The sequence below is a fragment of the Prionailurus bengalensis genome, chromosome A1 (assembly GCF_016509475.1).
Source record: "Prionailurus bengalensis isolate Pbe53 chromosome A1, Fcat_Pben_1.1_paternal_pri, whole genome shotgun sequence".
NCBI classification, from domain to species: Eukaryota; Metazoa; Chordata; class Mammalia; order Carnivora; family Felidae; genus Prionailurus; species Prionailurus bengalensis.
Genome location: NC_057343.1, coordinates 152,187,929 through 152,209,167, shown reverse-complemented (window position 1 = coordinate 152,209,167; position 21,239 = coordinate 152,187,929). Strand labels below are relative to the sequence as shown.

The 21,239-nt window shown below is 38.0% G+C and overlaps 1 protein-coding gene and 1 long non-coding RNA gene across 24 annotated transcripts in view; one reads left to right on the top strand and one right to left on the bottom strand.

Annotated features, from left to right (window-relative positions):
- Positions 1–21,239, top strand: part of MEF2C (myocyte enhancer factor 2C) — a 173,117-nt gene that overhangs the window by 7,589 nt on the left and 144,289 nt on the right. For 13 of the 23 annotated variants that reach the window (XM_043593415.1, XM_043593376.1, XM_043593395.1 and 10 more), the window contains exon 1: positions 12,779–13,175. The gene's annotated coding sequence lies outside the window, so the exon portion shown is untranslated. Of the gene's footprint in view, positions 1–8,499; positions 8,587–12,366; positions 12,457–12,689; positions 13,176–21,239 lie in introns of those variants that run through there. The other 10 variants (XM_043593299.1, XM_043593309.1, XM_043593289.1 and 7 more) reach the window with 6 other exon arrangements.
- On the bottom strand, positions 11,625–12,734 carry LOC122491092. The gene is made up of 2 exons (XR_006299278.1): positions 12,626–12,734; positions 11,625–12,048 (listed from the first exon to the last, which is right to left on the bottom strand). It is a non-coding gene; the product is annotated as an uncharacterized LOC122491092 (long non-coding RNA).

Sequence of the window (21,239 nt, the reverse complement as noted above, 5' to 3'; positions counted from 1 at the left end):
ATGGCTATACTGACTTTATAACTGAAAATAAAAAATTTACAACTGAAAATGAAAAGATGGAGCCGAAAAGATGAAGGACAAAAGGGAACGACATGGAAAAGACAGAATTAAATCTATTGATTAGCTATTTCACTATTGCTAAAGGGGTCAAAGGGAATAAAAAAAGAAGATTGTAGAATGTTTCCTACTTACCCTTCTTTAAATAGAGCTCAAAATCTTTCACTTAGAATCAAATTTCTTCATTTATGAATTTCTTCAGAATACAATATAAAGTACATTTGATATGGATGTTCCATATTTACAGGTTTAATGCCATACAAAGTTGGGAAATATTTAATTTACATGATTCATCTCTGCCTATAGGAAGATGCTTTATCTGTGATTTCATAGAAGTGATAAAGAGTAGAATGTATTTTGTCCTCCAACCCTGAACCTCTCTCCACCCCTTCCAGATTCTAACCTTCATCCAGGGACCAAAACACATTCTCATCACAGGGTTCGTATATCCCTTTCAAAACATTTTTGGAGAAATAGTCACTAACTACACCTCTGATGACTTTTGGGGGCAGAAGGGAGTGCACAAAGGGTGAGACCAAGTGACAACATGGTAGCTATGGCACAAGGGACATGCAGCAACTGTGTGCCTCCTGTGCAAAGAGAGAATAGGAAAAGAGACTGGAACAACAGGTACTAAAGTGTTATTATATTTCTTAAAAAAATAAGTAGACAAATTTTCAAGGAGCATCATGATACTTTGTTCATAGAGAATTCATCCTCCGATCACAATCTCTTCAAAAAAATAAAATTTTTCTTCAAGTAAGAGCCAGGCTTCCCACTTACCCCCAGGGCTCACTTACATGTCAGCAAAGTGGGAGGGACTTGAGACACTCGGAAAGTCTCCTCTCTAGAGCATCTCCTGACCAGCTGGGCAGGGAATGTATGGAATTTGTGTAATCATGGATACTCCTTTGGATAATGAACTCCTTCCAGAAAACTTTTGAAGAGAAGTTCACGGAAAGGAGTAAGACACTGAGAGTGTGTCATGAGGTAAACTGTTGGAGTGGCTGGCTTCTTGGATAGAACATAGTCCAGGAGAAGACTGGAGCATAAAGAGGCTGCTGAGGAATCAAAGGATCTTGTGGGTCACATCAGCGAAAAGCTGTGAGGAGACAGAGACACTCAATAAAGAGCTATTATTGATTTTAAAAATTGCTGCTGGGTGAATGGTGTATGCCAGAGTGAAAGAGGACAAGTTGAAGGTGAGTATAGGGAGGCTGGTGACACAAAGACAAACTTCAGCAACCTTAAAATTTTGCCTATACCACACACATAATATTGATCTAAAAACACTTAAAAACTCAGATTTAATAAGAAGCTACTACTTCTGTGTATTTATGGGAAGGCTCTTTAAATTTAAGTGTAAGAATATGTCATCAAGAGGGGCGCCTGGGTGGCTCAGTTGGTTAAGCTTCCGACTTCAGCTCAAGTCACGATCTCGTGCTCCGTGAGTTCGAGCCCCGCGTCGGGCTCTGGGCTGATGGCTCAGAGCCTGGAGCCTGCTTCCGATTCTGTGTCTCCCTCTCTCTCTGCCCCTCCCCCGTTCATGCTCTGTCTCTCTCTGTCCCAAAAATAAATAAACGTTAAAAAAAAATTTTTTTTAAAAAAATATGTCATCAATAAGCAGTCTAGAAGATGTCTGACATAACTAAAAAATAAAACCTTGGAGCCTTATTCTGAGCAAAGTCTGATAAAATCAAACATGTACACACACATATGTTTCTCTGAAAAGAATATCAAACAAGGCTAATATAAATTGGCAACCCCAAAATGTAAGGCTTCTTGGTATAAAATATATTGGTTTAATCAACATACTATCCTAAATGTTGTATATTTATTTCAAATATAAAAAGATGTATACTGAAATAAAAAATGCTTTAAGCATGAAAGCTGACAGAAAAGGAAACATCTTCTAAAATATCATTAGATAAATGAGACATTGAAATGTTTTTCAGGAACACGGAGCAGTCCTTGAAAGTGAAATAATATAACATTAGCTAACATTTATTGAGCAATTTCTACATGCCAGGCACTAGGTAGGACTACACCTCCTCTCGGCAAAATTATCATCCTGTGTAGATCCTGCCACTTTCCCTATTTAATAACAAGGGCACTTAGAAAATCGAGTCAAATGGTTATTAAGTGCCTGAGCCTGGATTCTAATCCAGGGTCTCAATTTACCCTCCTCTGCCTGTTGAACATTCCTTGAAAAGGTGTTTCCCAGGATGTTCATACATAACGTGTAACTTCGAATTAGTGTAACTAACTTTTTAAAAATGTATCTGATTTAATAGTGCTACTTGCCAAAATGTCTCCTTACAGGCTACACGTTCACATCAGAAATACCATTGTAAATCCCCTTTTGTATCTACAATTAGTGTCAATTTCTGTGCCAGATAACAAATAATCTGCTTTATAATCACATCATAGTTTCCATGAAGCCACCTTGTTCACCACTTTTGGTTTGGATTTAGTTTCACCAACAAATTCATCATTAATGATAATGATTTGCCAACAAGCAAACTGTTAAGGCTGCGTAGCAAACCCCTAGAGAGATTTCTATAGCGACTGATGCTAAAGACATCATTACTGAAATAAGCAAACAACCTCCTAAGCTGTCTACCTTAAAGAGAATGACACACGTTATGACATGTATTTGTGAAATATTTTCTGGTGGGAAAAAAAAATCAATTATATCACCCCCTGATATCATCATCCCCATAAATGAGCAAAGGTTGTAAGTCTAAGGAAGCAGTACGGCATCATAGCTAAGGGCATCTAGTGGAAACAAACCAACCTAGGTTCATGTCCTTTGTCTGGCACTTATGACCTATTAGACCCTGGGCAAGTAATGTCACCTCCTTAAACTTAAGTTGTTAAAATATGTAAAATGGAGAAAACTGTAGTGTCTATCTGAGAGGTTGTTGTTTGGATAAAAAGAAAAAAGTTTATAAAACCATTAATACAATTAAATCAATTAAAGCAGTTAATACAAGACGAACAAATAGCGAATGGCCATTAAATCTTAGGCACTTTAAATTGATTTCTTTCAACTGTCATTCTAATAAGATAGTATTATTTTTGCACATATACTACAAATACCATTGTGTTACAAATATATTATTCACATTGAAATACTTAACTATAGATTTAGTAAAAAAAAAAAGAAAGTATCTATAGGAAATCAGACCTCTTTGGTTTGGGTCTTTGTCACAGTGAAGTAGAATATACTGGTAAAACAAACTAGTGTTAAGCCCTGACTTAAATTTAAAAGTTCTATTGCATTTTACTTTTAATTTTCATCATAGTCCAAAATAATTTAGAGAGACTTCATTTCTAACGATAATTAATTCTCTTTTTTCCTAGTAAATTAGAATATGGATATAATTACGTATCTCCTTATTTTCAAAGCTAGTATGATTGGGAAGCATTTAATCTATGCATGATCTTGTCTTCTTGAAAAAAATTGTATTATTTTCCTTAGATTAAAATTTTAGGTAAAAAAAAATATTTAAGAAGTAACTTTAAAAGCTCTCAACTAAGTAAAATACCATCTTTCAGAAAATTACCTAGAGAGATAAATAAAACAAGGTACATTTTGCAGTGAGGTGGCTTTATTCTCTCCTTTCGAGATTTCTTTGTCTTATTTTGGTGTTCTTAATAAGGAGAGTTAGCAGGAATAGGAAATACCAGATATAAATTGTTAACTGTTAACACTTTGAGTCCTTTTTTCTTCTTTAATACATATTTACACCAATTGAAATCAATAGAAATCATACACATCCCAAGTGGGATTTTATTTAAAACCAAAATGCAAAATGTCTATGGCGTCCGTTTTGCCAGAAGCAGCAAACAGGCCTCTAGACATAGCTGTAATGTTGACCATGCATCCAAGAGAGAACAACCTCTAGGTCTCTCTTGAACAGAATGCTCCATTAGGCATTCCATGGGCCCCCCCTTCCCGGAAGGCCTCGGCCCAGCCCCATTGCCATAGATGGCCATCAGACATTTGGAATGACATCAGGAGATAATCTGAGCAGACTCTGCCCTAAAGAATTCAAGCTAGCAGGAGACTGAAGATATCAGTGTCTTCTTGGCTGACAACAGCATTCCAAAGGTCAACCAGGGTGAAAGAGGATGGACTTGGAGTTTCTAGTGCCTTTTCAACAACCAAGCAGCTAACAAGTAGAAAGAAGCATCCCTTAAGACAAAAAAATAATAATAATAAAATAAGACAATGAAAGTCTGGAAGTATACTAGAGACACCATGCCTATGAAAGGGAAATAAGAACGTATACCCCTTTGGTCAGGGAATTTTAGGACTGAAGAGATCTCTACCTCTTAAAAGTAAAACTGACGAAGTTCTCATCCTGAACTTGATGGTGTAGAAGTTGAAATTCTTCACAGGAGAGTAAGAATGGCTTTTAGTACAGTTTGCCAATTTCCAGTCTTGTGCTGTATGTTGGGTGGCTCATTGAATCCTCATAACGAAGTTTAAGAATATGTTCCACATTTTATAGATGGGGAAACTGAAGCAAAGGGAGGTTCCATAACTTGTACCTGATAGTATCTTCATCGAATTTGAGGAAGCTATGCTTTGGTAACAACCCTCACCTGACACTTCTCCCCCCCCCCCCCCCGACCTTAAGAGTGCTTTTTAGCTCATACTTTAAAAGGATAATTCCATTTCCTCAGAATTTTTTAAGTATAAATAAGAACGTTAATCCAACTAGTCTCTTTTAGAAGACGTCATATGAAACTATGACGTTACCAAGAATATATTTTTAGTTTGGGTGACAGTGCTATTCCCTCACACACTTTATTCTTACTAGAATTTCTTCCTAGAGGCGTGCTTAGAAGTATTTTCTCTTCTAAAAGGGTACTGCTGTGGAAAATCTTCCATCAGGCCCCTTTTCTGTAGGGTTCATTTGCCTTAGCCAACCCCAGGCAAGGTGCCCTCGTCTGGCGCAAAGTGTACTAGATAGACCCGCTCTGGTGACCTTATCTTTTTTCTAAATTTATGGCATCGTTTGGGGGTGCATCTCTTAACTTCTCCGGGCCCCACTTGTTTTCCCTGTGAAAAATTAGGTGCTTGTGTTAAATGTTCCCTAGACCTCTTTCAGCAAGAAGATACGGAAATTCTGACTTTAAAACTTTCCACACTGGTGCCAGGAAATGCAAATGCCAAGAGTGTCCTAAAATTTGGCTGGTATCATAAAGCAGATTCTTTCTTTCTTTTTTTTTTTAACCAGCATTCATTTAAAACTCTAGAGCAGCACATTCCAATAGAACTTTATGCAATGATGGCAATGTTCAACATCTCGCAGTCAAATAAGGTAGCCGCTAGCTGCCTGTGGCTACCGAGCACTTAAAATGTGGCCAGTATAACTGAGGGACTGAATTTTAAATTTTATGTAATTCTAATAAGCTTAAAGAGCCATAGGCGGCTAGCGGCTACCATATTGGTAGCAGCTTACAGCTTCAAGAGCATGACAATATAAACACTTCACACCTTTGATTTATTCAGCCGAGTACTTGACAATGCCTTTGGAGCACTGATCTTTCCACCACTCTTGCTGCCCTTGATACAGCTCCACAGGCAGATCAAAGGACAGCCGAGACATTTGCATTTCGTGATGGCATTTCTGCAGGAGTCCCCGGCACTGCTCTCACGTGCTAACAAATAAAGGGGACGGCAACGGAAAGGAAGTTTAGGGGGTTTCGTGTCTTTTCTCCCTAGACTCCCATTTGTCGTGTAGCTTGCGGCCTTTCCCTAGCCAAGACGCGCACAGACCAACGAGGCAGCTGAACTACCAGAGCCAGCAGTTGGCTGTTAGGTTTTTTTTTTTTAATAATCGTGTAGACCCTGAGAGATTGGGCTATAAAATCCAGCTCTGAGACCGCGTCCTTTCCTATTGGTCCGTCAGGTGAAAAACCGGGCTGAGTGGCGGGCCAGGGGCGGCGGCCGCACCCGCGCCTGCCGCGCTCCCTCTCCCCCAGGCGCGCACACCACTCAGAGCACGCGGGGCGGCCAGGGCCGCCGGACGCCGACCGCGTGCCACCGCTTTGTGCACCGGGCGTAGGTGGGTTTCCTGGGCGCCAGGCTCGGGACTCAGCCCCAGCTCTCCGGGGTCGTCTTTCTCCAACCCGGGGGAAAGAGCCCCACGATCCCCAAACCAGATGAGCGCGGCAACTCCCCAACACCGCCACCGAGCGTTTCTAGGGCCCACCCACCACCGTGGCGCCCTCCTCCCATTCTCCACAGCCCACCACGCGGCCTCGCCGCCAAACCAGCAGCCGCCTTCCCCCGAGCCGTGACATCCCCCTCAAGACACAAGCCGGCACGCTCCCCGCCGAGACAGCCCGCCCCCGCTCCGCGCACCCAGGCCCACAGGCCCCCGGAGGGCCCGGAGCCCGCCTCCTCCTCGCCCGTGGCGCACGCACGTGGCGCACTCACCCCCTACTAGCTGCCTCGGAGCTCTAGAAACACTCCCGGGAGGGAGCCCCCGCCCCCTCGGCTCCGTCCGCTCGGAGGAAAGTGGGTGGGGGGAAGCGGAGACGGGCTGAGCTGGAGTAGGTAGGTCGGTCCGCTCCAGAGAAAAGTGGGTGGGGGGAAGCGGCGATGGGCAGAGAAAGGAGTATATAGGTGGAGAGCGGTGTTGGAGGGGACGACCGGCAATAATTGGATGGCGTTGCGGCTGTTGCGCCCCTGTGAACGCCCAGCCAGCGCGGATTCACTTTCCACACAAATCACCCGGAGGGATTGTTGCTGCCTGCAATCAATAACTCAGCGGAGTGAGCTGCTGAAACCAGAGGCGTCCTCTGTCTGGGTCTTTAAGGGGCCGTCCGAACTGAATTCCAGCCCTCTGCTTCCCAGACAAAGAAGGGGGCACCAAAACGCAAGACGAGATTTTTAACCCCCACCCCCACCCCGATCCTGGATAAAAATCTTTAAAAATTAAAGGGCACACACACACACACACACACACACACACACACACCGAAGTATCTAGAAAAAATAGTTAAAGGGGGAAGTGTGACAATCCATTCTTTTAAGGTTTCTGTGATATTTCGAGAGATGGGATAGAATCAATGTTCCGATGAACATTTAACGATTTTGTAAGTGAAGGTAAAGTCCATTAAATTTAACCATGCATATGGATACTTTTTAATCTAATACACATTTGCAAGGAAATGACTGATCTAGCCTTATTTGGGCATACTGTTCTAGGAAAAGGAAGAAATGTATCATAATTTGTAGTGGCATTGTTAAAAGCCTTAGCATATCTTTCGGACATTATTCCATGAAGATTGCATTTCTGTAAGACGAAAAGGCCCTGGGAGATGTGTATTATGATTCCCACTTAGCAGACTGTAAAACCAAGCAGAGCTGGGAGAAAGGGTATTCGGCAGGTCACCAGATACTCACTACCAGTCACTAAATTTAAATTAACTCACTGTGGGCCTGAGTCTTAAAAGACTAAACTCGGCTAACACCCCTAAAATAAAAGTAGCCAAAATTCATTTTTCCTTCACTGAAGCAATTTAAAAATAAAAATAAATCTTAGGGATGTCAACCCAAATATAGAGGCTTTATAAATCTTAATGAGTTTTCACTATGAAAAGTCTTCTTACTAATATAAATGGGTAAATGAATATCGACCATCGTGGTCTGATACGTCTCAAGGTTGGGAGGAGTAGACCCACTCTGAAGCCAAGGAGAAGTTCATTTGTGCACTCTAAGTCATAGAAAGCTAGTTTCAAGCAGAGACTAGAACACAGGAGTATTTGTCTGCGCTCAGTATAGTCAAACTGCTGGGAAGGAAAAGGTATTATTGGTAATAGAATTCATAAAGGCGACTGAATCCACACCACTATTCCCAAAGTATTTAAAATTGGCCTTTAGGCGACATATACAATAAGCCCTTTCAGCAACTTCAGCTGCAACTTCATTATCCCAACTTGACAAATTTGGTTAGCTTGGGATATGATGGATTTGAGTTTCTCCTTTGTAATTCTTAATCAGATACAAAATTAAAGGTACAAAAATAAAGATAAATATAGGCTCTTTAGATATGAGATAAAGGATATGATTAAACCTTGGCTTGGAATAACAAATCCTTTGCATATTGCAGATTCTCAATCACAAGCAGTCCATATGGTGTATACTGTGCATAGGCTAAAGCTGTACCTAAAGAATTTCTGAAATTTAGATATTTGGCACTATTTATGTTAAAGGCTATAAGTATTTTCACAATTAATGGTAATTTTAATAATTTTGTGTTTAATATACATTCATGTGGTTTAAAATCAGAATTAACACTAATGTTACTTCAGATTAGAAGTTTTAGAAATACAGTTATTTGGATGTACTTTAATATCAACACTCTTAAAAAAAGATTTTTTTTAATTATGTACCTTGTTGTACTTACACATTTTAAGGTGCCAAAGAAGAGTTGCAAACTGTGAAGTAACTTCTATGAAGAGATGAAGTAAAGAATGGAAGGCAAATGACTGTATGTGTATGTGGTGAGTGCTTAACATTTGTTATATCATTTACCACCAAGTTAATTCGTAAAGGTAAAATTGCCAGACTCTTGGCCATTAGGTATTTGTAATGTAGGCACCTATAAAAGTGATAAAGAGTCATGTGACCATTGTATGCTTTACATTATAAGCAATAGCATGTCATTTTGTTTAAAGCTCACATGTCACCTTTCAGGGCCTACCTTTGCAAGTCTTTTTTACAATTAATCCATTTCAGGGGAAGTTATGTGTGTCATCTGTACTGTAGCTATAAAAAGATATAACATTTTTAATGCTATTGGAATTTGTATCTTACTACTTTTTATATTTTTCTGAACTTCTATGTTCAATTATGTTTGTGTTGAAAGCATTCTGGCTGAAGAACAAATACTACACAGTTGAATAATCTTGAGGGGTAGATTAATCTATAGCCTCTCTTCATCTTAGGGTGGGTTGCTGTGGCAACCGCCCCAGCTTACTTTAAAATAATTTTTTAAAGCTCACTTCAAGAGCTACACCCAGCGTGGGCCAAGCTTAAAAGCAGGCATACCCAGTGAACAGGGTTTTGGTAGACTGCTGATTTAATGTAGGGAAGTAGTAAAGAGAGGAGGGTGGAGTAAGATGGTACACAACCTTGAACAGAAATTAGGAATTAGCTTTCCTCAGATTCAAGACCTCAGGATTATGCTCTCTGGAACTTCTGTGGCACTTAATGAAATAGATTGCTAAACAATTCTTTTTTGGGGGGAACGAGTTACTATATATTTACATATATAATAAAACACAATAGTGATTTCATGAAGGAAATATCCGATGATTAGGGGAAAAAACCTTATTTAAATAGTACATCAATCTCAGACATCATTTTATCTTAAATTATTTGTCACCTTTTATTTAACATGATAGGCCGCTAGCATCCAATTGACTTACAAGGTGTAAGAATTTTTTACTTACCAATCATAGAACTGGAATAGATCGAAGAATTCACTTAACTCACTTAATGAATAAGCAAACTGAAGCCCAGAAAGGACACACTCATTAGTTAGGCACAAATCTTGAACCAGAGAGTATGGGCCTCCTAACACCTAGCACAAGCTCCTCCCTACACCAAAAAAAAAACACTATGATACTAGCCAAGTACCATTAGGTGGCAAAGATCAGGGTGATTTTAGTAAAAAACAAACAAAAAACAAACAAAAAACCGGCAGAGTATTAAAGAAGAATACAAAGCACATTTTGGATTAACCACTTTATGGATTACCAATGAATAATTTTAAATCTCTGTGACTTTCCATTGTATATTTCTGCACAACCTCTTTTGTTCTGCTTCAACTATAAAGGCTCATGGGAAGGAAACTAATGCTAATATTAACTTAGGTCACACATAATTAAGAAGCTAAATCTGCTGAGGGGAATATCTTATATTTTAAAAGGCCAACTGTGACACATTCCAGATCCAAATTATTTCCAAATTATCCACAGTGAGGGGTTATACGTATTTTTCAATGCTTGTACTACCATTGATAATGATGGATTTATTATAATGTTTATTATTAAATAATTTCCTAGGATGTTAAAAGGTAAAATAGTTTCTTTTTGAAGGAAAACCATCAAAATCTGAAGGGCACTGTGGTAAATACAAATAATCTATAATCCATCAAAAATAGTATGGTTGAAAGTCATGTATCACCTATGTCCATTTGCTCATGTAAAATAGGCTGTTGCAATTCATTGCATTAATTTCAGGCCTTATGAAAATACACTTAGATGTTCCTACAAATGTTTTGCTTTGTCAACGCATTTGTGAATCTGGAAAAAATTAAATTAATTTCATTTTTACCACCATATATAGACATATCTTATTATTCAAAATGACTATGCCCTTTAAATTTTGGGATTCTTTTTTTAGAAATTATACCTTAAATAAAAACCTGATATAGATTATCTCTGCCATATTATTAAAATGAATTCATGATAGTAGTATGAAAAACAAACAGGCAAATAAATATACTGTAGATACTAATCTGCAAGAAATAATACTATTTCAGATGGCTTTTGCTTTGTAACAGTATGCCATGCTTTCCTATAATAAAAGCAAGAGACTCATCTTAGCTGTGCTGATAGTCACAATGCTGATGAGCCAGAAGCCTGAAGATTGTTCAGATCTGGTTGTACTTGCCTGTAAAATCAGCCTTCTCCTTTCAAGTGAAGCCTTGGGGCAGACACCTGAATGTTGAGCCTGCTCTTCTGAGAAAAGCTACTCACATCAAATAGCCCCTACAATGAAGCAGGAGGCTTTTTGAATCACACTGTCCTCATGCATTAAAATAGTCTAGAGGCATAGTGCAGAACTTAACAGGAAATGCAACTAGTCATTGGCTTAAACACATAGTGCTAAAAGGAATTTTTTAAAGTGAGGAATTATCTTTAATTAGTTACAGTATACTCCTATTGTCTACCTCTGTATGTTGTGTTATTTCCCCAATTTCTTTTCTTCCTTTCACATTAAAAAATTTTAATTTGGTTTAAACATTTTATATGATCTATATAGTTCTACTGGCATGCAATCTTGTATTTTCATGGTTTGTGTACTAGTTGGTGTATTTTGATTTTTTGGGGTGTGGTGTAATTGGCTAGAAGGGAAGTGCCCAACCCCTAGTAGCCTTTCCTAAATCTTGAATATTAACCTTTTTTTTTCCTTTTTGTCTTTTTTTTTTTTTTTTTTTTTGGTAAGGTCAAGTGTTTACTGTGCTTCAACCTTAACATAAGTATCTTCCTTATCAGTCTCTATTTCTGCTTCCTGTGCAGCTGAAACTCTTCAGGATAAGTGAAGTCATCAGCTATCGGGATAGGGAAGCCTAATGCATTTGGGAAGTTGGTTTGGTTTACATGCTAATGCTCTGGATAAAATCCAGTAAGGTGTGGAAGAGATAGAAGTAGGCGTCGGGAGGGGGGAAATCTCCGAGGAAGCTGCCGCCTCGGTAAATATTTCCAAACTGATTAGAAAGTTCATGGCCCCGCGATGAAGTCGAGATTTCAAATACTGGTAATTATTTTATTATTTTGTACATTACTAACACATGAGAAGTATTTCGGCACGCTTTTTAGCCCTCCAGCCTTTCAGGGCCGAAAACCGCCTATTCTGGGCGTGCAGGAAAAGCGCGCTGGAATCGAGTGCTGCAGACATCCTGGACGGTGGCTTCTACGCGTGAGTAACAGAGGAGCGCTCGGACCGGTGGAAGAAAGAAGTGGTTAACACGTCTCCAAACCGGGGAAAAGTCACGAGAGCAACTATTAGGGTCGCGCTCCTATTGGTCAGAGGAAAGATTCCGACTTTAGAAGGACTTTCCTGCTGGCTGGCTCGCAGAGTCCCCGGGGAGCGAGCGCGCGGCAGCCGGAGATGGTTCTCCGAGCGTTCTCAGCGGCAGCGTGGGGAGAGCGGGGAGCCGCCGCTCGCGATGTTGTCTTCATTTCGTGCAATAAAGAATTGTCATTAGGTTTGCGTATGGCATGTGCCATTACCCCACCGTAAAACTAAAATTAGCAAAATGTCAGGAATGGAAAGATTGATTCACCAAGATGCAATTATCATTTAAAAGTGCTTGATTGAGGTACTGATGTTCAGTGATTTATTCTGCATACCATATACATAATTAAAGTAGTGTAGTGGAGTAATTTATCAATCTAGTTGAGACTGGAGGGGTGAGGAGGGAACTGCTGTATGTTTGTTTTATTAAAATGCTCCGAGGTCTAGTCCCGCCCCCCTTTTGAGAGAGTGAAACTGATGATTTCTCTAGCTCGCGAGGAAAGAGTCAACGGTTTGGGATTGTGAGGGAGAGAGAGACGGAGAGGAAAAGGCAGCGCGAGGCAAAGGCAAGGGCAAGGACAAAATAAAGGGGAAAAAAGAAGCAAGAAGCACTTCTTAGGACGTGCTGCTTAGAACCCCAAGCCCGTCTGCTCCGTTTTCCCTGCCACCCCCGTCTCCCCTCCCAATATCCTTCCACCACTCCCCTCTGCGCCCCCCCCCCCCCGCCTTTTTTACGCGATGTTTCAAAGGCTGCGAGCGGCTCTCCTTTTCCCATTCGTCTTCTGTCACTTCCTTCCTGGACGCAGTTTTCTGGACGAGTCTGGTTACTTTTAATCCGGCCGGCTGCTGAGAGCTACTTTCTCCTCCTCCTCCTCCTCTTCCTCCTCCTCCTCTTCCTCCTTCTTTTCCTCCTCCTCTTCCTCCACCTCCTTCTCCTCCTCCTCCTCTTGCGAGCGGCCTCGGAACGCGCGAATGCGCGACCCCGCGCGCGCCTCCCCCGCGCGCGCTCCCCCCGCGCGCGCACACACTTCGTCTCCAGCTCTCTGCTCGCTCTGCTCGCAGTCACAGACACTTGAGCACACGCGTACACCCAGACATCTTCAGGCTGCTATTGGATTGACTTTGAAGGTTCTGTGTGGGTCGCCGTGGCTGCATGTTTGAATCAGGTGGAGAAACACTTCAAGGCTGGACGAAGTAAAGATTATTGTTATTTTTTTTTTCTCTCTCTCTCTCTCTTAAGAAAGGAAAATATCCCAAGGACTAATCTGATCGGGGCTTCCTTCATGTAAGTACCCCTGACATTTCTCGAGGAAATAGAAATAGCCTGGGTATTGTCTCTCAAATCTGCATCAGTATATTCCACGGCACTGAGTCTGTTCCTCTTTGAAGGCTGAAGTTGAGGCTTGTTGTGCATTCTCTTTTTTAGATTATGTGATTTCCTTGTCTGTTGCTAAAAGTAACTTTTTAGATAGTCTTATCCGTTTGCCATCAGTTATTGAAATCACTCCTGACTCGTTCTTGTCACACCAGTGTGTTTAAAGTTTCATGAAGTTAGTTCACGTCATTAGCATGTTTGATATGGTGGAGCGTGTGGAGCCTGGTGGATTTTAATATTTCACAGAATGTTCTGTGACCTTGAAGTACATACCTTAAGATTTAGCCGCTAGTTTACTGTGGAAAGATGCTCCTGTGAGTCCCCCCAAAGACTCTGATTTGCTTTGGGTTATGCTTCTGAGCCACTAATTCTTGGGATTAGTTTCAGCTAAAGCATGGCTGTCTGTCAGAGTATACCTTTGTGCATCTCCTTCTCTTGCCAAAGTGCTGGCTTAATAGAGGGCTTCTCAGTTGGTGTGGACAAAAAGTAATACCCTGGCCATGGTAGTCTATACATTTCATAATTTGTATTGGGGTTTCAAGTATATGCATTGCTGTTCAGGTCAAGCCAAATGCATAGCTATTTAAAAAAGAAACAAGGTTAAGTCACTTTAATTGCCTTCTGTCTGGACTTTGGATGAAAGTTACCAAACTCAGTGATAAAGTTTGGCACAAAGGCAGTATATATGTAGGCATAACACATTGTTTATTGTATTATTAAATACTATGCAAGGATTTAAATTTAATACTAATGTTATCTTCTTACCAGAATACGGCTATTAATTCTTAAAGGAAAATTTACATCTGAAACATTTCTGACTATTCTAGGTCCAGTGGGTACCATGTTTTGGAAAAAGCTCTTTTCTTCACATTGTAGGAATGTGTGTCTTTTGTATAAAATACCTTTATATGTAAATGCTGACAGTATAATAGGTAGAATCAGGCTCTCTGCCAGTTCTTTAACTGGTCCTCAGTAGAGAATTGCTTTGACATAAAGTGCATTTTACTATTGTGAATCTGATACTAACTCTAATAGTCACTGTCTTGTGAAATGGTTAGTGACTGCATATATTTTCTAAGTGCTGTAAAGGGAACTCCAGCCACCTCATTATACCAGTCAAAAAAAAAAGTGACCAGCCTCTTTTTCACTGGCACCTTGCAGTGGAATTGTGGTTGCAGAGTAAAGATGTTTATGTAGGGTATAATAACTCCAATCCCTAGAGACTTGGAAGGACATGGAAATGTGACCACCTGTGAACCCCGCTTAACCTCTGTATTGCATACTAAGTTTAGCTTTAAATAGATTAACAATCTCCATTTCTCCAATTTGAAAGTAAAACATCGTATTTAATTTTTAAAATAATACCAGTTTGGGCTAGTCTTTGAAAATGTTCAGCATATACCAATAAGACACAAGCAGTATTTTTGTTTTTCCATCAGTTTCAATTAAATATAATGCAATTAATAAACCATATTATTGTCTCCCAGTGTATGCATAAAATTGTTAAGTTAAAAGAAGTAGTTATAAAGCAAGGGGATTCAGAAATTGACAGGTAAAATGAGATATGCCTAATATACTATCTCCAGAGGAAAAATATCTTTAAATCAAAAATCTCAATCTATTTGTAGGAAAGTACATTTGGCTGTATAGCAGACTACAAACTCAATTCGGAAAGTTTTCATCAAAGCACACTTTAAACTCAATATTTAAAATATGGTTCCCCAGTCACGTTAAGGAGACAATAGTTGGCAGTTATCTTTAAGTTTTACTAAACTTTATAAAAATCTATTGTTATTTGCTCCTGTAGTTCACAAAGCTTTGGCATATATGTGACATATTTTCCAGACTTCTTACTAAAGACAGTATTTTCCTTCACTCATTAATTATGCTATTTACATTCTGATTGCTGTGTGTCACATCAAAGACAATATTAAAGACCTAACTTTTAATAAATATTCATTTGTTTCTTTGGTTTAAATAAGAAATAAATACCTTATAATAAAAAGTCAATTTTCCACCTTTTGTGAGCTGTTCATACTTTAAAAGTATGCAATCACATATAATGTTAACTTTTCAGACCAGGAATACATAACATTACATACATGAAATTTAAATAACAAGGACTCTACTGAACCTTGCCTCTTTTCTTCTTTATATATATATATATATATATATATATATATATATATAACTCAGTTTTTTAAATTTGGTGGAAATGGTTTATTCCAATAGTGAAAAAGACTGTCTAATGATTCAAAGTTGAATCCTGAAAAAGCATCATGTTTTATATTTTTCAGATTTCTGTGTATTTCTTCCCTGGCCCTCACTCTTACACCGAATCAATAAATTGAATAACACTACAACCATATCTTTGTAATAAATGACCTATTGTATTCAATTTATATTATAAAAAGCTGAGCTAAATAACTCCTTGGCATATGTTAACATTATATTTCAAAACTTTCTTCTGTTTATTGTAGTATGTTTCGTGGTTTTATTTCCCAACACTACGTGCGGTATATTTTGAGTCTATGAAATCTCAGAAAGTGACAAAAATAGGGAAATATCTCTGCAGAAACACTTGTGCTACATAATAACAAAAAAATAGTTATTAAACAGAGAACCCTGGCTTCAGGGACAACATGGGAGAATTTCATGTGTAATTAGGGGTTACAGAGTGGACTTTAAAGAGATTATTGCTAAAGTTCTACTTGTTTCAAAAGCACATTCTCAGAGAACACACCAGGCAGATTAATATCTAAAATTTATAAAAATGCACATATTCATTTTATGACTATAGTGATTGCCTGGGCACAATGAAAATATTTAATCACTGATGTTCACTCTGTGTGCTGCCTGTGGAAGGATAGGTGATTAAGATCCCCGACCTCAGCACTGTACCTTAATCTCATGGGCGCGTGGACTGCCCTGCACTCAGTAAAGCCTGACTGTTCACCGAGATCTGTCATCTTTAGGAAATCAAACCAGATTACAGAGGCGATTCACAAAACCAGGAGCAACAACAGAATCTGTGCACCTTACAAAAGGCGGATTACGCAGTTCACTGTTATTTTGATAGGTCAAAGATAAAAGCTGATTGTTGAGGAATAGCAAGACACTCCAATTTCCAATGATTGCTAGATAAGTATACCACAACCCTGTTGCTTCACCATTATGAACAACGATTCAAACAATAGAAAACTCAGTTTTCAAATGACAGGCTTCCAGTGGTGAAATAAGAGAAAACATCCTTCACTTATATACCTTCATTGCTTAAATTTTAAGTTCCGTCACTTCTTTATGAACAGACATCAAGTTGTGGCTGCTTATGTGAAGCAGTTATCATAAGACTTAATTGCAGTAGACATTTTCAGAGGCGTTGTAGAGAGCACAACACAGAATTTGCCAGAAATAAAACATACACTCATGGTATTGAATAACTGAGCAGAAAATGCATAGTAGTCAATAGCCACTATGTTATTCTGTTACCAAATATATTCCTCATAAAAATGTGTAATTACATAGTTATGAATCAATACATTTGAAATATATCTTGATAGGTGTTTATTGGTCAAATTACATGTATTTCATGAATGTTATATAGAGATTATTCTTTACAACAAAATATGATGTTTTGAGAGTTTATTTCAGAGAATAAAGTTTTGGTTTACATAATAACATTTTGAAAACCCCAACTTCTTACACATCCACTCTACAGTAATTTCTTGCTTCTTTAAAAATTGAAGTCCTTTTTTACCCAACTGATGCCTCCTAGTGTTTCACACAATAAAACACTAATGAGTCACCCATAAATGTAAACATTGCATTTTCATTGCCTACATTTTCTGTGATACATAAAATTAATATTTATGTGTTTAATTTTCTGTGCATTATTATAAGATAGGAAGTTCTATTGAATGAGATGTTTCATCTGAGTGGATTTGTGGCACACACTTGCAGCTTTTCTTTGACCATAACAATATCTTACTAAGTTTTAATAAGTTTATTATCTTCAGTTCCAGTTTATATATTCACTGTTTATATTCACTCTTATTCCAAGTGAAAAACATAGGCAGAATAGCAAAGCTTCCATTTTCTAGGCCTGGAAACTGGATAGCTGAGTTTATCGGGGAATGCCTGGTGAACAGATTGCAAAGGGACTGACCATTTTATTTAAACATGAAATACTTGAAAAGATATAAAATTTTGCCTACTTGTGTCTTTATACTTGCAAATTTCTATGTGCAATGGAATAAAGAAAAAGAGCGTTTAGAAAAAATAAAAGTAAAGATAAATGCACAGATTTTCCACAAATACGGAGTATATCACTTTATTAGAAAATAACCAAAAAACGTGCCTGGGGAGTGTAGTATTCTACATAATAGAAGGAAGACTTGTTAGAACATAACTTCTCATGATCAGCAGATTGTCTTAATGAGGTCGAAGTTAGTGGATACCAACTTTGGTGTGAGTTTTCTGTCATTATGATGAGTATAGACTTTTGATACTCTTGCACTCCTGAGATTTCAAACAGCTTTCTGATTGTACTCACTAAGATGAATACATTAGTTTCTGAATATTTTTTCTTTAAAATATTTATGAAAGGGAGGGGGCATTCCCCAAATGGGTCTAAAATTCAAAGGATACACTCAAAAACCTGTAACACTTATGGGCCTCTTCCTGAGTTGTCATACAACATACATGTGCACAAAAACATTGGCAGATTTCTTCCCCTGACACTTACAAGTGTTTTGAGCATCCAGATGTAGATACTAGAGTGAACATAGTTCATTTCTGTTACCTATGTATGTGTCATTAGTTCTCATGATTCAAAACACATAGCATTTTAACAATATTTGACTCTCATTTAAGATTTTCTAATTTGGTCAATAATACAGTGCTATTACAATTCTGTGCATGTTGGACACATTTCAAAGAATGTAAGGGGGTGTGTTCCTTTCGTTTAAGGAAGCAAACATGTAGAAAGGGGTGGACTTTTCCCACAAGAGCCAGACTTCTTCCCTTGGAGAATTGAAGCAAATATGCAGTGTGTAAGTGAATAACAGCATGAGAAAGAAAATAATTTCTAATGGTTTGCTATAGTTACTGAGCAAAGAAACTGTCAGATTTTTTTAAAGCAGTTCTTATTGATAAACCTTTCTCACACTGAATGCTGAAAAAAGGCTATGAAAGTTTTGTAATTTTAACACTAAATAACTTCTGTAAAGTGCACTAGAATCAATTTTGCTCAAAACAAGAATTCACTAGTACCTATTGCACAGATATATTGAGGCATAAAGAAATAACGGGAGCTAGAAGTACCTACCCCTCTCACGAACAACTAGTTAACATCAGAGTTCTTATGTTAGTTGTTTTTGTCTGTGTAAGAAAAATAATTAAAATTCTACAACAAAGAATACTGTTGTAAAAATAAGAGATAATATCTCTTATCTCTTATTTCTTTGATATTATTTTAACATTAACTGCAAAAAGGGAAGTCATGTTACTATTAAGCATGGAAATTATATACCCTTTATATAAATTCGTGTTTTGGTTTCAGATGATAATATCAATAACATTCATTTGTCATCACCATAATGCATTTTTTGTACGATGTCACATTGTCATTATATTACTGAAGTTAAATCTCTGTATTTATTTTTACAATATAGCCAATGTAAACAAAATTCAAAGTACACATGAAGAGAATTTTTTGAGGACATTATAAAGAAAATTGGTGATATTGCAAGCAATAAAAACAGTAAACCTATTACAGGCAGATTTTTGCAGGAATCATTACTCTTTAATAATGCAGACGTTATAGAAACTTTATTAATTCTTAATGCGGTAAATTTTAAATGAATGGAGCAATGTTGTTCATCCTGCAAGTGGTTGCGATTCATGTAGAATGACAGTGCAAATCTTCTCGTAATGATTTAAATGAAGTACCTTAAACTTGTTTTTAGAGAAGCTGTAGAAACTGATCTCGGAGGCAGTCCCTGGTGAGAACCTGCTTTTTCCAAAAAACATCCTGAGCGTAGTCTGGTTTTCCTCTTGTATCTTGTTGTCATAGATAAGATGTACATGAAGAATTCATAAAAATTGTTCTCAGATACTATGGATCTCTAGCATACCGGATTTAAAAAGCGATGGATATGGTCTCATTCTATCACTAAGAAGTGTTTTTTAAAACAGCTAACAACTACCTCTCTTTTTTTTCCCACACATCTGTGATTCTTTTAGCAAGTTAACAATGATAGCAAGAGAATGCATCTTTCTCCGAACCCCAAAGATAGGCAGCTTGGGCTTAGATATGCTTATTTGTCTGCAAAATTAGAAAGTCGACTTACTAATGTAAATAAGTAGGGACAAACAGGAAAATTAGTCTACTATTTAATGGAGTAAACATGACTTTTTAGCCTCCTAATTAATTGTTGACCATGCATAAGGTGTGCAACCAAGGTTTATTATGGAAGGCTGGTATTATTGCTTAATGTAACATGAAGCATTGGGATTTCTTTAAAGTAATTTTGAAGATGTGATTATTTAGCAGAAATATTCACCAGAGCATTTTATTTTTAGAAATCATGGTCACACAAGGAAGCCTTTATAGGACCGACTACCTAATTGCAGTAAAAAATCTCTTTAATGAATGAACACACACACACACACACACACACACACACACACACATACACACACACACACGGGGAGAAGAACACAAATTTTAAGAAAATAATGGCCCTATATTTTTCAATTATTTTGCCACATTCTTTATATCTGAACAGAATGTATGTCTAAGCAGATGTTTTAGGTTATATCCTTCATGTAGGTGAGTCTGTAAATGTACCATTTAACTTAAATGGCTTTGTGGGAAGGTAGTTTGAGGAGTTTAAAAAGGAAAAAAAAAAAAACCTCCAGTTACTATAGTTTCAGCTCTTTCTTTTTAAAAACAGTAATTACACTCAGGATAAGGAAAGAAAAATAAACTCTTTTAATTCTTTGTAACATCCCCAGTTTCTGAGGCAGAGCCCTGGTGTATTTTTATTTCTGAATATGCAGGCAGGTACTGGCAGCAGAGATACAAAATGAAAACTTCCTGGCTACAGACCAGATACAGTGCACAGTGCCACATCATAAACTTCCCCTCTTCTGTCTCGGAGTGATTTCAGCCCGAAGTAATGTCCTTTTTTCCCCTTGCGTAGGCTAAGGAGCAGAGGGCCTTCTTCCTGGGCAATCGCTTTGGGAAAGGAAAAGCATAATGTTTCCCCTCTTTAAGTTGAAAATTCTGCCTCTTAAATCACTAAGACATTAACTGCAAAGTGGATTCAGTATGTTTCCTTTTTCTTCCCATATAACAGTTTAGAATGCACAAAACAATAGGTGTAAGATAGAAAATGAGACCTCTTCCCCAATCCCCTCTTGGAGCACATGCAGGCCCAGTCAGATATCAGTATTTTTTTGTTCTGCAGAGAAAAATATAATGGTTTCTTTTCAGTAAGGCCTGTGCATTATATTCAGATATGTTAGGTCATTTTGTGATGCAAATTAATGTTGAGTGGTTTTTTTGTACTTATCTCGGGAAATAGCAATGTTCTGCCACAATACATGGCACTACAGTAATTTTTATTGATAAACATTCACGCTTTTAATGATTACTAGGTCAAAATACAAAGTACAAAGAGAGAAAATACGGGCTTTAGTTTTCAGATTTGGTTTATGTCCTTCGTTTGAAAAGTACAGTGTAAGTAATGTGCTTATTACCATACAACATAAATCAACCCCCAAATATCTGCATGAATATTCTCTGCATTTGAAACTTCAGTCTGAAAACTCATACTTCTCCTTGTAAAAATAAACAGTCGTTAAAACCAGTCTTTAATCCTGGCTACATTTTCAACAAATACCAATGTGATTTTTAAAAATCTTATTAAAAAATCATTTCTAACAGCCATGGCTCCTTTCAGTTAGTAG